At 50.2% G+C, this 16,452-nt stretch overlaps 1 protein-coding gene across 2 annotated transcripts in view; it reads left to right on the plus strand.

Annotated features, from left to right (window-relative positions):
* The first annotated feature begins 775 nt into the window (after window positions 1-775).
* The window catches only part of DRD2 (dopamine receptor D2), a 26,165-nt gene continuing 10,488 nt past the window's right edge, over window positions 776-16,452 (plus strand). Inside the window, exons 1-2 of one of the 2 annotated variants that reach the window (XM_027699356.1) lie at window positions 776-845; window positions 1,886-2,001. The gene's annotated coding sequence lies outside the window, so the exon portion shown is untranslated. Of the gene's footprint in view, window positions 846-1,466; window positions 2,002-16,452 lie in introns of those variants that run through there. The other variant, XM_027699357.1, reaches the window with a different exon arrangement.

Raw genomic sequence — 16,452 nt, forward strand, 5'->3', positions numbered from 1 at the left:
AAGGAGTCTAAGAGAGGACAGATCCTTCTTGGCCTCAAAGAAAGCATAAACATCTCAAAGGAGAGTTGTCCATCCATTAAATAAATGTAATCATTTTGAGGCAAGCAAAATGTACAAAAACATTCCCATCCTGCTTTCCAGGAGAAATAATTGCTGTCTATATACCCAGCTCTAGTATTTATTTGGCTCCCTTGGCACTGCAAAACTCACAGTGGAACATTAATTGGAAAAAAAAAAGGAAATTATTGCAATAACACTTGGAAAGTTCAGGAGAACTCAGTTTGACTTTAGCACTAAAGATGACTCAGAAAGGACAGTGCGTGTACACACAACAATTCGGGTTTGCAGCACCCCAAAGGGGTCAGGAGCTTTAGGGTTTCACTGCCAGGAAAGGCTGAAAGCAGCATTTGAGATCCACTCCTTTGAAGAAAATTCTGCAGAAACTGAATTTCCCTAAAACCCAACCACAGAGATGGGTTTCTTCCTGTTCTCTCTTTGTCTAGGGCTATTTGGTAAGATGAGAAACACATTCAGAAAAGATATCAAGCCATTTTGGGGGGGAAAAAAAGAAAAAGAAAAAAAGAGCTTTCTTAGGAAGCACTTCAAATTATGGGCTGCTAATGCTTTGAGGGTGAGGCAATCTCAAGGATATTAAACCCTAAGAAGATATTAAAATATTGCAACAGCAGCTACACTTTCAGGAAATGGTTTCTCTCGGTATTTGAATTGCAAAGAGAATCTATTTCCCATTACAGAGCGTTTAACGAGGAGCCCCGCGGAGCTCTCAGCCCGGGAGCTCAGCAAATCCCCGGGACGTGCTGGGACTCTGCCGGGGAAGGATGCAGGTGAGCGATGCCCCTCCCTGGCAGTGCCCTGTTCCTCTACACGGGAGGTGTGCGAGCTGTTAACGCTGGGAACGACAACCACCCTCAGCTTCCTTAGAAATTCCTGCTTTCCTGCCTTAGCAGTGGGTCATTCCACGTTTTCCCTGCGAAACCCTACAGCTGTGCAGGGGCAGCGGGAATCTTGGAGCTCGGAGGGTGCCCGGCGTTCCAGGGCCGTGTAGCGCATCCCTGGCAGAGCATCCCGGGAGGAGCATCCCGGGAGGAGCATCCCGGGAGGAGCATCCCGGGAGCAGCATCCCGGGAGGAGCATCCCGAGTGCAGCATCCCGGGAGGAGCATCCCTGGCAGAGCATCCCGGGAGGAGCATCCCCGGCGCTCACCTGCGCAGGGCAGGGCAGGGCGGCCGGGCAGGGAAGGGCTCGTTCCCCCCGCGAGTCCCTGGCGGTGGGAGCCGCTCCCTCCTGTCCCCGGGACCCCTCGGAGCCCCCCCGGAACCCGGCGCTGTCCCGCTCCCGGTGCTGGAGCCGGTCCCGCATTCCCGGCGCTGGAGCCGCCCGTCCCCGCCCGCGGGAGCCGGAGGGATCCGGGGGAGGAAACTTGGCCCCCTCCCCTCCCTCTCCTCCCCTCCCTCCCTCCCAGCATCAGGCGAGGCAGAGAGGGAAGCGCTGCGGGAATTTCGCACCCCGCGGGCAGCCGAGGGAGCTGGAGTGGAAACAGGTTGTTGGGATCGCGCCGTGGGAGGGAAGCTCTGGCTCCGAGCGCCAGCTCAGCCGAGTCTGGGCTCTGGGAGACGGAGACGGAGCTGCTGCTGTTCCAGCCGGCGATGCGCTGAGCGAGATGGACAGCGATTCCCTGCCGAGATCGCCTCTTCCCGGGAAGCTGAGCCGCTTCCCGAGCTCCTGAAGTTCCAGCGGTCGCCAGCTCAGCCTGGGGTTACACAAGTTCCACCTGCACCAGTCCCGGCTGGCGGGGATCAGGCAGGTGATTCTTTCTCTTTTTTTTTGCTCCTCTGCTCGTGCGTGAACGCTGAACACCAAAAAGTCTGCCCGAAGGCCCTGGAGAGCTTGGGAAAAGCCACGGTGGAGAGTTGTGGTGTTTTGGATATATTTGGCTCGAAGTGCTCGCACCTCTGCTCGAGGGACTCGTATGGCTTGAAGGTAAGAGATGCGTGATGATGCTTTTCCTCAAGAAATACAAATGTTGTGAATAAGGGAATACAGAGAGTGTATTCACAGAGCTGCTGTGATCACCACTGCCTAGACATGTAAACAAAGACAGGAGAAAAAGGAAAATATTTGTCATTGTACCAAAAGACCCATTAAGCTGTTCTCCAACAGAATAGGTGAAAGCGAGTTTTCAAATTGAAAAAGGCTGCCTTATTTCTTCATCTAAACCACTCACTGCAAGCCCATAAACAGTTGTTATTGTATGCTAAAGAGGCATTTAGAGTTGCTAAGAAGCTGGGTTCATTTTTAGAAGTTTGATGCTTAACACTGCTCTCACACAGACACAATGGAAGGAGAGTGACAGGGAGGGCTGTAGGAGGAGGATGTGTAGAGAGGATATAATGTAGGTACATTCCATTTCCCCGGGGAACAAGACTGTTCAGTCAAATTGTCTGAGGGAAAACACTCCTTTTTCTCGTACGACATTCAGTTTTTCACACACGGTAGAGGAAAACTCGTGTCCCTTCAAATTCCCTTCCCAGAGCCACCCCTGAACAGCCCTTCCTGCTGAAGGGGGGGAGATCTGTCACCTTTTCCCGAAGAAGCCCTGGAAGGAACCCTTTAGAAAATACTTCTCTGAATGTTGCAAGCAGATTTTGTGGCCCGAGGGGCGCCTGAACCCTTCCTGTTTGTGTATTAATATTTTTCTTCCATTGCCCTCCAGTTCTAAGTTTTGCCCAGCTTTTTGAAAGCAGTGAAAAGCAGAGTTTTGGGGCAGGGAAGCAGGCACTAGGGTGGCACTGGGCCCTAATCAGTGCTGGAGTGGTTTTGGTCCAGGTTGTTGTCTGTGGGTTGTTTCTGCACAGATAACAAATCCTCACTTGTGAATTCCCAAGTCTCTCTCTCAGCCCGACTTTCCCACATGCAAAACGTGGAGCCCCAGAGCTCCCAGGAACACGAATCCCTGTTCTCCGAGCAGAGCTCACAGGAGAAATGAAAGATAACTCGGTTGTTTTATAACTAACCAGCCACAGGATTACAATATAACTGGTCAAATGGGTTACAATTCACCCCCGAGTAGCGTGGGTTGGATTTCCTACGTGTTCCCTGTTCCATGGGATTGCTCTTCTCTGAACACACAGTGGTGTCAGGGATTCACAATCCTGTGCCTGTGGGGTTTTATCTCTCTCAAAGTAAAAGTCCATTAATTGCTTGTGGCAATCTAGAAAAAAACAACCTCTTGACAATACTTCTGACTCCATCAAATAAGTGTACAGAGCGCTGTACTTGTTATTTTTTCCCCACTGAACTTCTTTTCCATGCTGCAGAAATTCTGTGACATTCAAGCCTTTCTTCTTTACTTCTGAACAGAGTTTTTGTAAAAGCACTTTCCACTGATTTGTGCACCATGTGGTCATCTTTTCCTTGCATGGGGAGTGTATGGCATGACAGGGAAAGAAGTTCAGGCTTCAAATCTCCTGGGGTTGTTTGAAATCACCAAGATGTGAGTTTGGGGCCTGCCTTCCCCTTTAATGTTTCTGGAAACAACTCCAGAGCAGGTGTGTGCCATGGGTTTGAGTGAGTTGCCTGGCACAATGTGCCACACTGCAGGAAACACCCCCCAGAAGCATTTATTTCCTGCAGGTACATGTGTGTAAATCCAGTGTGTCAAACCTGCCCTGGTTTTATCTGTGTGTGTGGCTTCCTGCAGGCACTGAGGTGGCAGGGGAGTGAGGAGGAGGTTCAGCCTGGCACTCTGTGAGAGTGCACGTTTCAGACTTCAGAGAGAAGCTGGTGAGCCCTCAGGAGCCTGTGAACACTCAGTGTGGGGTGTGCTGCACGTACCATGGGTTGTACCCACACCCAGACAGCCTCTCCCTGGGGCATTTTGCTGCTGTGCCACTCTCACCCTCTGGATTTGGGTGAGATCGGTGGTCACACGGTGTCCCTCCCTCGTGCCCACCCTGTGAGGGGTTCCATCCCCCCCAGCCTGCTCTGCCGAGGTGATTTCTCGTGCCCTGCTCCCCGAGGGGAGGCACAGCTGGGCATCCCTGGCTCTGCAGCCCTGCCTGTGTGCAGGGGCTCACAGATTGCACTCCAGCCTCCTCCAGCTTGGCTGGAGTGTGAGACACCTGCCTGGCAGAAATACTCAGCTTTCCCTCTAATGGCACTTCAGTGCTGGTTCAGTGTGTTCCCCCCACCCTCCCTCGGGCTGTGCCACCGTCAGCAAAGGCTCCAGGCACTGGGCAGGGGGGACACAGGTTCCAAACCTGCTGGGAAATGCAGCTGGAACACAACAGCCCCCGGCTGAAGGGTCTGCACGGACCAGGGAGGACCTGTGACTAAGCTATTCCCCCTCAATGACTCAGGCTTAGCACAAAAAGCACGATTCCCTGGGTGTTCTTCTCCTAAAATCCATCCTTTGTGTTAAATCAGCAAATCTCCACTCTCCCATCCTCTGTTTCACCAAAACTTTGGAATTCAAAATCAAGCTTATAGAATCACAGAGTATCCTGAGCTGGAAGGGACCCACAAGGATCATCCAGTCCAACCCCTGGCCCTGCACAGACACCCCAAAAATCCCCCCCTGTCCCTCAGAGTGTTGTCCAAACCCTCCTGCAGCTCTGGCAGCCTTGGGGCTGTGCCCACTGCCCTGGGGAGCCTGGGCAGTGCCCAACCAGCCTCTGGGGGAGAACCTTTCCCTGAGATCCAACCTGAGCCTGCCCTGACACAGCTCCAGCCATTCCCTGCTCACAGAGAGGAGAGATTGGAAGTTTTAATCCCCTGGCAAGGATAAAGCTCTGCCCTGTGTCACAGCCACGTCACCCTGGGACTGTAAAACCCTCCATGGCCAGGTATGGACTGACCCTTGGAATGAGAAATACATGGGATTGTTCTCTCAGGCCACCTCAAAACTGCAGGGAGTATTTGGATGGGAACAAAAACCAAGCTTCCTCCAGAAGAAAGCAGAATTCCACATTACTTGGAAAAACTTTGGGTACTTCTTTCTACTGTGTGAAAGAAGCCTTGGAATGAGCTCCTAAGCCCTGAGTTCTGTCCCTGCAGAGCATTTGCTCGCTTGTCTTTAGCACCCCTGTGCTGGACATACCCTTCTTCTCACCAGCAACGTTCTGGAACAAACATTACACACAAAATCTCTGAAACAACAACAAGAAAACCCTTTGAAAAATACTTATCACAAGGACCTGTAGCTCTTCAGCTGTGAGCGAGATGGATTTGGCTCGGGCCCCTTAAATCCTTTCATCGTAACTCGTCTGCAGTTTCTCCCTCTGGGCACAAATTCCCCGGGAACACTGAGGGAATCTGGGGCTGAGTGTTGGCTTTCCCACATGCCCAGAGCTGAGATCCCAGTGCCAGCACATGCAGGACAGGGAGTGTGTCCACATTCTGGCCACAGGATGGCTGGATGCAAAATGTTCCCAAAGTGGCCCAGGTTCAAGGAGACAGTGGGGAATTTCAATTCCCAGGGAAAGAATTCCAGGGATGGTTAATAAAGGCATAGAAACCACCCTGGCACAGTGAACACTTGGATGATGGGAGGTTATTTGCAGGAATATCACCCATATTGCTCCATTTTTACACTCTTGCCCAGGCAGTGGCTCTTGGACACTGGTGGGTAAAAGGCACCAGACTGGTGGGACTCTGCCTGACCCCTCAGGGTTAGTCCTTAAAGGCTACAGGGGAAAATACAGTGGGATCAATGTTAAAATGTGTTAAGGTCTGGAATACAGGGAGGAAAGGTTTTGAAAGACTTGTCTGGGATCAAACTTCACTGAATTTAACAAATAAAAACTTCCAGTAACTCTGTTTGCTTTGGCCAACTCCTGGGGAGCAGAGACTGCTCTGTTTGTGCCAGGGCACTGCTAAAAGGCTCTTTGGGAAAGGGGGAGGCAATTGTTTAAGTCCTGTCAGATGCATCATCCCTTGTGCTGTTACAAAACCAGCCTATATTCAATCTGAAATGATTGCTAATAACTATTAACTCCTCTACCAATTGTTCCACTTCAATCATGTTTTCTCTTGCTGTCCTTCACCTGGATATTTTTAGCGTTATAATTTATTTTCTTTTTAAGATGTGACTATGTGTTCAGTTGCTGCTTCTCTGAACATCCCTCCCAATTATCCCGGTGGGTATTTTTCTCTCAACCCCCCAGAATGGGTTTATTTCTGGTTTACTCTTCCCTGTTGGTTTCCATGTGGTTATGTGGGAGGCTGCACTTTCTTTATCAAAGCAGAGAGCCATGATTAGTCCATTCAGAAAATGTAAATGCAGCCTTATGTGTTCTGTGGAGCTGGAGAAGGAGAGACTGTGAGGAGCAATAAATCTGGCACTGATGGCACACACTGAGCCCTGCAGGTTGGCCTGGCTGAGCTCAGTGATGGCCACACTTCACATTTCTAGTGGAGCTAAATAAACACTCAGAGCCCTGTGCTGCTGCCTGGGAGAGCCAATCCCAGTGCCAGGCAGTCCTGCTGAACTCAGGGAAATCTCTGCCATTCACTGGGGTTTGTGGTTCCTTTCTCCACGTGTTCCATCATTTATCCCAAATTTCATGCTCTGTACCCTCAGCTGTTCCTGCCTGAGATGTCCCAGGATCTGCAAGCACTTACTAGTTGATAAATACATATATTTGATTTTGCTCCCTGCTTCAGGTTGCCAACTGCTAACGCTGGGGATGGATCAGCAAAATCAACACTATTGAGGATGCTCTGTGCAATCTGCAGCTTTAGAGAGAAATGAACTCTTCACCAGCAGCTCAGGTTTTTCAATCATCTCCCCTCAATGCTGCAGCTGAGACACTGGATCAGACAACTTGGAGTTATTACCTAAAATATAGCACCTTGCAAATTACTCGCCTAAACTGAATCCTATTTTGATGTCTCAGGCAATCTGGAGCTTCAGCAAATTAGGATTCTGTTTGCAGCAGGCCCTCCCTGACCCCCAGCACCTCTGTGCCTGCACATCTCAGACTTTTGCATATTCGTATGGCAGTCAAGAAAAAATGTGATTACCTATGGGATTACTGAGGTCTGGAGTTGGATTTCCAACCTTTTAACCTGTTTTCTCTGGTGACCACGCCAGGGAAGAACCCCTTTGAGTTACAGCCTTATCTGTGTGCTTGGGAACCCAGTTCAGAGGGGACAGGACACCCCCAGGCAGCCTGGTGGCCTTGAGACATTTACACTCAGGTTTAGGAGGTGAAATTTAGTCACTCACTCTCAAAAAGCTACAATTTATTCATTTAAAAAGCATTAAAAATAGAAACAACACCCATCCTCTCCCCCTCACATAAATATATCATTGAACAGAAGGAATCACCCATGTCCCAGTCCATGAGTCATTCCTCACCCCCAGGAGATTATGGACACTCTACAAATGTGACTAGTAAAATAGTAGTTATAGTAACTACTACAGGAATACTCCAGCCCACCATGACTGGATGGTCTGGACATGTGTAAGCTCCTTATTTGCAGTTTCTGAGTGGCAAAGGGGCTGTAAGAATTAGGGGGGTTTCATTATCCTGCTAACCAGGGACTCAAAAAGTCAATGCCAGAATGAGGAGAGCCCTAAATATCCTTATTATTGGGTTATTTTCATTTGTAAGGCAGGTGCCTCAAGCTGGTTGTGATCCAGGGCTGGGCACTCCAGGCAGGATAACCTGTCCTGGAAGAGGCTGTGCCCCTGTGCCCATGGTTTGGTTTAAAGGCAGGGGGAGGAATCAGAGAGGGCTCTGCAGGACGGGGTGTCACCCTGGGAACCCCCATGGCTGCAGCACAGTGAGAGCTCTGGGGGCACAAATGGAATTTTCCAAGGAAATTGGGCCATTTCTACCATCCCTGTTGCAAAGGAAAAGGTGCACAGAGAGCAACTTTGGTGGGGTGAGGCAACACCCTCAAAATGCCATATTCTGGTCCCCCCCATCCCAGTGCTGGTCCTGCAGAGCTGGAGGAACCAGGGCTGGCTGAAAACTCCAGGACTATTCCCACTGCCAGTCCAACCAGATCAGTATTTTCCAGAAAGCAGCTGCTTTTCTCACACATTTTCTTTCCTCCCCCCCCTCCTCCCCCGACCCAAATTCAATGATCTCTTTGCTGACACGTTTTGTTCAGCTGCAAACACTCTGGGCCCAGAGCTGCTGACAGAGGTTAATGTTCCCAGACAGGAGATCGTTCCTGTCACAGGCATTTTACCACCCCCTCCTTCCACACCACTGGCCAAGTCCAAACATTCCTTCTGGAGTACAAACGTGCATTTCCTTTGGAAGGTGTTTTACTAATGAAAGGAGAAATCCATGTGCAATTATTCATTATGTAGGAGGATGTTTGTCTACATCTGATGTTGCAGTTGCCTTTGTCATCCTTTCCAAGTGTTATTTTTATTTATCTAGAGATTTTTTTTTTCCCCCTCTCAGTGTGAAGGAAGAATCAATTAGGAAATTACAACCCCAAGAGCAAATGACAAGAAGGGATAATATTAAAGTTAAGATTCTTTGGGGCTGCATTTTGCAGTTCAGTTCATCACTGAATTTCTGGTTCAGGAAGCCTCACAGTCACACCCACCAAATCTTAGAGTAAGAGACATTGTAGAGACAATAAACATGAAAAAAATGATAAAAAAATAACAGGCAAAGAAACAATAAAGCAAAGCAATTACTAAATCTGTGCAGGAGATAGTTCAATAACTTGTACATGTCCATCAGCATTCACTGTTCCCACAAAGACATCATTCCAAGACCTTAATGCGCAGATGTTACAACACAGTGACCACTAAGAGTGTGTCTGATTTCTGCTGGGAGTGAAAATCAAAGTTCCAGGCAGCAACAGCAGGCCCTGATTACAGAACAAATCACATCTCTTACAGACAGTGATTTGCTTTCTTTTTCCTGCAGAGAGGCACAGGCTCGAGGAGGGACCTGTGCCTGCGGGATGAGCACGTAAAGGGGAACATTTATTGTTATTATCTGATCCTGCAGGAGGCTTTTCTCGGACTTCTGTGCTTGTTTCACCTTTAGCAAGTCAGGCACCCGCGTTCAGATCCTGCACACTTTGCTTTTGGTCTCCTGCACCCCCTGATTGGTGTTGCTGATGAATTAAACAGCGCTGGGGTCGGTCCTGCCTCAGCTCCCACAATAACTCGTGCCCCGCGCTCCCTAATTAGAAACATTAGTGCTCCCGACAGAGGATCTGGTGCTGCCGACCGGGGGAATATTCATGGCTTTGTGGAGCCCCGGTGATGACTCTGGGCTGGGACTGCTCTGCTTTCAGGGAGCGGAGCCTTCCCGGCCCGGCTGGGGCTGCAAACGACTTTATTTTGTACACAAAGGAGCTTTGTGTACAAACCTTGTGTGCTAACACTGCCCAGCAGGCTGGGGCTCGTGCTGACAGGGTAAAAGTCAAGCAAAGCTCAGGAGGGCAGCTGAGTGTGTGCTCTGGTCCCAGGCCAGGACAGAAATCCCTCCCATCCTTCCAAACCTGGAACATCTGGGCCTTGAAGCCCTTTGAAAAACCTTTTCCCTGGCTGGGGGTCTGTCAGCGATGCTACCAACAAATCATGTGGAGTGGAAGGGGACCAGAGATGTCATTTTAAGGTTTCTTTGGGCAGAATCAGCCCAAAGACATCGATCTGGCCACAGGCTGGAGACCCGGGAGCCCGCTCTGCTCTTGGGCTGTGATCACACGTGTGCTGTAGTTAGACTACAGGATGCTAATGAGTGAATTTTAATGAAGGCCTGTGGGAGAAGTTCAGCTCAGTGCCTTCTGCCTGGTGAAAACAAGCAGGACAGATAAAACCTTAGAGCACTTTCCTGATGTCTGAGCTCAGGGATGGGCAAAACAGCCCTGAAACCTGGAGAATGAGCGGCACCACACGGGATGGAAGTGAAACCCTCAGATTTCACTGAACATGGGAGGACTTAAAACATAATGACCCCTCTGCTCTTAGGGAGTTTAGTTGGCACCAGCCAAACAGCTCCAAAGGCCAGGCAGAGAAAAATATATCCCTAAATGCACAGACAAAACCACATGAAAGCAGGATAAAACCCCTGCAATCACTCAGCCGGTGAAGGGTTCCAGAAGGAACAACCAGAACCAGGTGGCCAGTATGGAAAGTTGATGAGCTTCAACTCATAAAAGCAAGTGAGAACGCTCAGTTCTTTAGACATTTGCAAATCCTGCCCTCAAACGCTGGCGGGAGGAAGGGCAGCTCCTCTCCCTCTCCTCTGCCTCCATCGGGGGCACAGCAGGGCAGGGCTGTGGGAATGCTGGAGCACAGGGACTGCATCTCTGGGGCAGGAGCACGGGGAACACTTGACTCCCGTGGTCCCAGGGAGGGCTGTGCTGGTGAGGCAGGCAGGGCTGGGCTTCTGTGATCCCAGCTGACACCCCGTGTCACTTTGCATCTCTCAGGAGCTCAGACAAAAGGCTGGGGGGAAGAGATGCCTGGCTCCTTCCGAGTCTGCTTCCCTGCTGGATGTTCCAAGGGGAGTGACTGCCTTCCCCTTCCCCAGGGAAAAGGGGGGGTGAGCCAGGAGTCACAGCACCAGCACCACGGGGACGTGCATTCCAGCCTCTGGAATGTGAATGACAGCAGGAATTGGGTTCTGTCGGGGGTTCCAATAGCTCCCTGCAAGCTCACTCTCTGTAAAGTTAAAATCTTCCTAAAAATAATATTAAAAATTGGTTCTCTGGCATTCCCAGCTGAGTTTATCTGAAATATTGCACCTGGCTCTTGCTCCCTCTCATGTCTGCTGGAACATACATGCTGCCTGTGCTATGGCAGCCGAGGGCCAAATCCATGGGAAATCATGGCAGAACTCCCACTGGGGAGAAAACCGTGCCTGGGAGCAACAGCTCTTCCAAGAACAGGAGCCTTTGGATCAAAACAAGCCACAGTAAATAAGGTTTCCTGCAGAGGGAATTGGTGCCTCCATGGGTGGGGTAAATGGGACAGAGAGGGGCCATGATGATGGAGCAGCACGGGAATGGAGGGACAGAGCAGGAAGGAACCACATATTGCAGATGGAAAAGGCAGTGGAGCGTTCTGTGTGTCTGGGAGCCTTCAAGAAGGTCAGAGCAAGGAGCTCAGGCAAACACTTGTCCTGGAATGGCCACGGGGCAGAGCAGGGACTCTCCAAGTCCTTTCCAGCACCGTGCCCACGACAGCAGATGCTGATTCCCAGGAGCTGCTGATCCAGCACAATTCCTGCCTGGCTGAGCACCCAGGCTGGGGGAGGAGATGGGAAAGGACAGGGCCAGAGCTGGAGGTGCCTTCCACAGCTCCCATCCCGCTGGCAGGGATGGCAGAGGGGGGTGCTGGAAGCCAGGATTTGAGCTGAGTGGTTGAGCTGATTTAGGTCGGGGATTAAATGATTAAAGATGGTTGGGATCTGAAATTTGAGGAGCACGGAGCCTCCTCTGTGGCTGCAGCCTGGAGCTCATCCCCTCCTCTCGAGGGACAGGGCAGCCATTCATTGAATTCATTGAATTCATTTAATTCATTTAGTTCATTTCATGCTTTCCTGAAGTTTTAGATGCAGGGCAGTGGCACTGGGAGCAAGGGGGAGTCACGTGAGTTGACCCAGAACTGTTCAAGGGGACTCTGTGGCAAACACGGGTGGTTTGGGGCAAACTCCCCCAAATTGGAGGGAGAGAGAGAGGGAAGGGAAAGGGGAAAGAGAACCCTCCTCTGGAACTCACCTCTTTTGGCAAACATTCCTGCAAACAAGCTCAGGGGTGGGAGTGGCAGTAGAAAAGAGCAGATGTTCACTGAGTGTTGGATGGCAGGAGGGGAGGGCAAATATTTGATCGCTCCAATCTGAATTATTATTATTTACTTTTAATAAAGTGTGGCTGAAGGACTCAGAGCTAAAGTATCCTTGTACTGGGTGCTGCATAAACACGGGAAGCCTCAATGGAGGGGGGAAAAAAGGTTCATTCAACTCAGGAATTAACACAATCTATTTCTGCAATTAAACTGTTGCACATCTCAAATGCCAAGAACCAAAACGTACAGTGAACATTAAACAGATAAAACCAAACACTAAAAAAAAAATTAAAAAAATCCTTAAACATTTGTCACATTTTAACCAGTACTTGAAAGTAAATATTTTGCTCAAATTTCAGCCAGTTCTGTACATAACTGAGGGGGAGGGGAAGTGAAGAGATTCATCGTTTTCAATTCCTCAAAAATCATAAATTATCTCTGCGACTGATTAAAGGTTATTTGCAAGCATTGGTGGATGATCTCCAACACAGAACAAATTCTAAGGGAATATAGATCACCAGGACTCACGAAGCTGGGAATTTATTAGATTAATCAGAGGCTCAGAGCTAGTCATGGAGATTTGGCATTAGGATACAGATAAAAAAATTAAGAAAAAAAATGGCCTTTGCACAGAACAGGATGTTGGATCTGTAGTAATGCAATATTTAATAAGAACCAATATCTTCTGGGCAGAAGAGCTGTCTCTGGCAGTGACCATCCATATGTGAGAACGCAGGGAACAAATCAATTCTTCCCCCTTAACCACTGAATATCAAGATGTGCCCAATATTTCTGGCTGGGTGTCCAAAGTGGAGGGCACACACAGCCAGGAGTGATTTAAAAACCCCTTTTCTGCCCATCCTTTCCACCCAGCAGAGACCTGTTCACGTGGGCTGTGCCTGGAGCAGCTCCAGCAGCAGAACTCCTCCTCTGCCAGACATTCTGGGGATTCAAGCCTGCCCTGTACCCACAAATCCTTCAGGAGTAAGGGGGACTCGTGGCTAAAGACCCTAAAGTTCATCCAGTTCCACCCCCAGCCATGGGCAGGGACACCTTCCATACTCCAGGCAGCTCCAACCACAGCCACAAAAAAATATTTTGTATTTTTCAGGGTTTTTTCTCATTCTGACATGAGATGTTTCAGCAGGTTTGAGATCCTGATAGAGCCTAAAAAAGCTCATTTATCAAACAAACAAACCAACCAAACAACAATAAACCAGCCCACTACAGCCTTGCCTTGCCAAAGTTACTGGTTTTGACTGCTGAACATATTGGAATGAGGAAATGCTAACATTGGAGAATTCCAAGTAATTTCTGATAAATCAGATGGTGAGTAAAGACAAGGCTTCTTTAAAAACCAAATCTGCTTTTTATTAGCAGAAAGTCAAGGTAAAGCAAATGAAAGCCATATTTCTCCACCTCTAGGGAAGATACCACTGAGTTCTTCCCTTCCACGAGGGCTTGCAAAGAAACCTGGCAAGCCCTGACTGAAGGGTGAGATTTCCAGAGCACGTGAGAGCAGGAGGGAGTCAATTCCCAGAGAAATCCAGCCTTGGAACATCCTTCTCCAAATGGCCCAGCCTGGGTTTCAGTGGGGAGGGCAGCAGCACACTCTGCTCCCTCTGTGCCACTTGTGCTGTTCCACAGCAGTGCTGGGAACGTTCTGGTCCTTCCTGGGGATGATGGACAACTGCTCTGGGAACAGGGAGAACTTCCTCCCTTTCCTCCCTGCGGTGCAAATTCCAACTCAGGCAGAAATTCTCGGTATCAGAGGGAAAGAGGGATGATAAAAGCACCAACAGCACAGGTGGGGAACTGAGAAATCTTGGAGTCAAAAGCCTGAGAGCATCTGTGTTAAACCCAGGGCTCAGCCTCGAGGTTCTGGGGTCACAAAATCATCCTGTCACCCCTTCCCAGAGCCAGGAAACCCCTCTGACCCCAGGGACAGGAGCTCAGGAGTGTCCCTGCACCCCCTGCCCCTGTGCTGCTGCTGGGGAAGGGGGTGGATCACATCCCAGAGTCAGTGCAGGGAGCTCTGAACGAGGCCATTACTGAGCAGAAAATATTGTGGCATCAGCAAGAGCAGCTCAAGTGGGTGACTCAGAGGGGTGGCAGGGGTGTGTCACCCACAGAGCCCGTGCTGACAGCTCTGCTGAGCAGGAACAGGAGGAAATGCTGGGATGAGGGGCTTTGTAACACGCTCTGGGGGGACATGAGAACACTCCCCAGCTACAGGATCCAATGAGATATTGTGCAAGAGCAAGGGAAGTGCAGGAGTGTTTCTGAATCAGAAGGGAGCAATAAATGACTTGCACTTGGATAGCAAAGGATCTGGAGAATGGGAGCCAGGAGGAAGGCAGGGGAGGAGGAAGCTTTTCAAGAGGCTCTTGGAAGGAGCTGGTGAGCAGAGCTGTTGGATTGGACACGAGGGTTGCACAGTGTTGAAATGAGAATTCAGCCCCCCCAAAAACCTCAGTTTTGTCAGGACTTTTGCCTCGAGTTCTGTCCCTCTGGGTGCAGAGGTGGCCAAACCTCCTGCTGCTGTAATCCCCTGGTTACCAGAGACTTCCCACTGTCAGAACCCCAGGAGCCTGGAGAGCCAAGTTCTGCCTCCTGCCAGCCCCAGTGAGAGCTCAGAGCTGCCTCAGGTGTAATTACTGCCAGGCCCTCGTCAGTCAGGGCTGTCACAGCCCTGCTCCATTTGCATGTACAGCTCAGTGCCTGGGGGAGTCGGGTTTATTTAAAGCCACCAGGACTCTGCCGGGTGGGTTCTGGATCAGCTGCTCCTGGAGAGTCAGAGGCCAGGGCAGGTGGGTGGGATTTTGCACCAGGTCAAGACAGAATGCACACATTTCCCTAATCCCTGACCTTTCCTCCTCCTCCTCCCTGTCTGTAGACACTGTGCCCTGTGCAGAACCAGATGGGAAAAGGTTCTCACTCACTGCTGGCTGTTCCACACCTTCCTTGCTCTCCAGGGAACCACGACCAGGAATTCACAGCCTGGATTAACAATTCTGGGTTTACATGCAAAAAAAAAAAAAAAAGTAGTGAAACTACACCAGAAAGTGCTTTTCTTTGCACAGAACTCCTGAACAGGGAAACAAAACAGCTCCTCAAACACACTTTCCCCTTTTCCTTCTCTTCCACCTCTTCCCTGCTCCAAAAGGAGATGTTATTTCCCTCAGTTGGAACGTCTCTGTTGCATTCTCAGAGGAGCCCAGTAAACAGCATCAAGAAGCATCTTCAGGACAGAAGGGATGTCAGTTTGACAGCTTTCCTATGGCCCATTGATTCCAAAATTTCAGAGGAAAATGACAGCACTGTGCTGTGCACATCTCACTCAGACATTGATTTCTGTGAAACAGAGAACCCTTTGGAGAAAATCTGTCTCTGAGCCCCCTTCTCACACAGTCCTGGGCAGGACTCAGGAGCTGGTGGGTACCTCTGGCTGGCAGCACTCAGCAGGAAATATCAAGCTGGCAACAACTGAGGCCAAAATCCCTTGGGAAAGGGAGGAAGAGTCTGTTGTGAGGCTGCTGTGGAAGCTCTGCCATGGGGATGTTGGCACTGGTGGCTTTTGCTGCTCTTGCCCTGTTGGTGAACATGAAGTTCAGCCCCAAGCCAAGCAGTGTGACTGTGCCTGGAGCCCACAGGAAAGCTTGACCCGTGAAAATTCACCCTGAACTCCAGATTTCATGTTAAATTTGTTATGTCTGGGGCAAAACCCAAGGGAATTCCGGGGTGTTTCATGCAGAAGCAAAGGCCGACTGCGTGTTTTGGCAGCCAGGGCCAGATTAGCTCTGAAAGGCCACAAATCCCTCCCAAACAGAAACCAGATGCTGCAGTGACACAAGTCCCAGGGTGTGACACTCGCTCAGGATCAGGCCTGGGAGTATTTCGTGCCTGAGGGTGTTTGCAAGCAGAGTAAAAACCAAAAGGAGTGTGACACCTTTGCTATTTCTGAGAGGAAAAAACCCAACTGAATCAGGGCATCTCTGCCCAGGCACAGAACCAAGAGCAGAGGCAGAGCCAGGCTGCTGCTCACACACAGCTGAGCTGTGGGTAAGAGCTTCTGCTGGAGCTTTTCACCCTCCACTTCCCTGTCTCTGGATGAGAGAGCAAGCTCTGCTTCTGGAATACACATTTCACGTTCCAGACCTTGCCAGAGAGACAAACGGGTTTGTTGCTGCCAGTTGTGAACATCCCACATTTGCCAGGGGGATCTCGGGCTTGTTTGCCACAAATGTAATCAGATGATCAATCAGGAGGAGCCAGGGAGAAATACCAGCACTGCAAACAAACACTTTCCAGTTTGCTCCCTGAAAAGAACATGGAGTTGACAGCAGAGGAGGGAAAACCTCTGGCTCTGCACTCCCAGCCCCTCTCCTGGCTCCCTCCTCCCCGTGATTTCCAGCAGCCAGGCAGCAGATTCCCTCCAGCTGCTGGAAAGCTGCTTCCCAGTCAGGTTGGGCTTGAATAGGGCCCCCGAGGGAGGTCGGTGTGAAGGGGATCAGCCCCGAGCACACCCCTGATCCCGGGCAGGGAGAGCAGCAGGGATGCTCCAGGGATGCAGGATGGGGATGCTGCAGGGATGCAGGATGGGGATGCTGCTGCTCCAGGGATGCAGGATGGGGATGCTGCAGGGATGCTCCAGGGAT

Source organism: Neopelma chrysocephalum, unplaced genomic scaffold, assembly GCF_003984885.1.
Source record: "Neopelma chrysocephalum unplaced genomic scaffold, ASM398488v2 Primary Assembly neopelma1_138, whole genome shotgun sequence".
Taxonomy (NCBI): domain Eukaryota; kingdom Metazoa; phylum Chordata; class Aves; order Passeriformes; family Pipridae; genus Neopelma; species Neopelma chrysocephalum.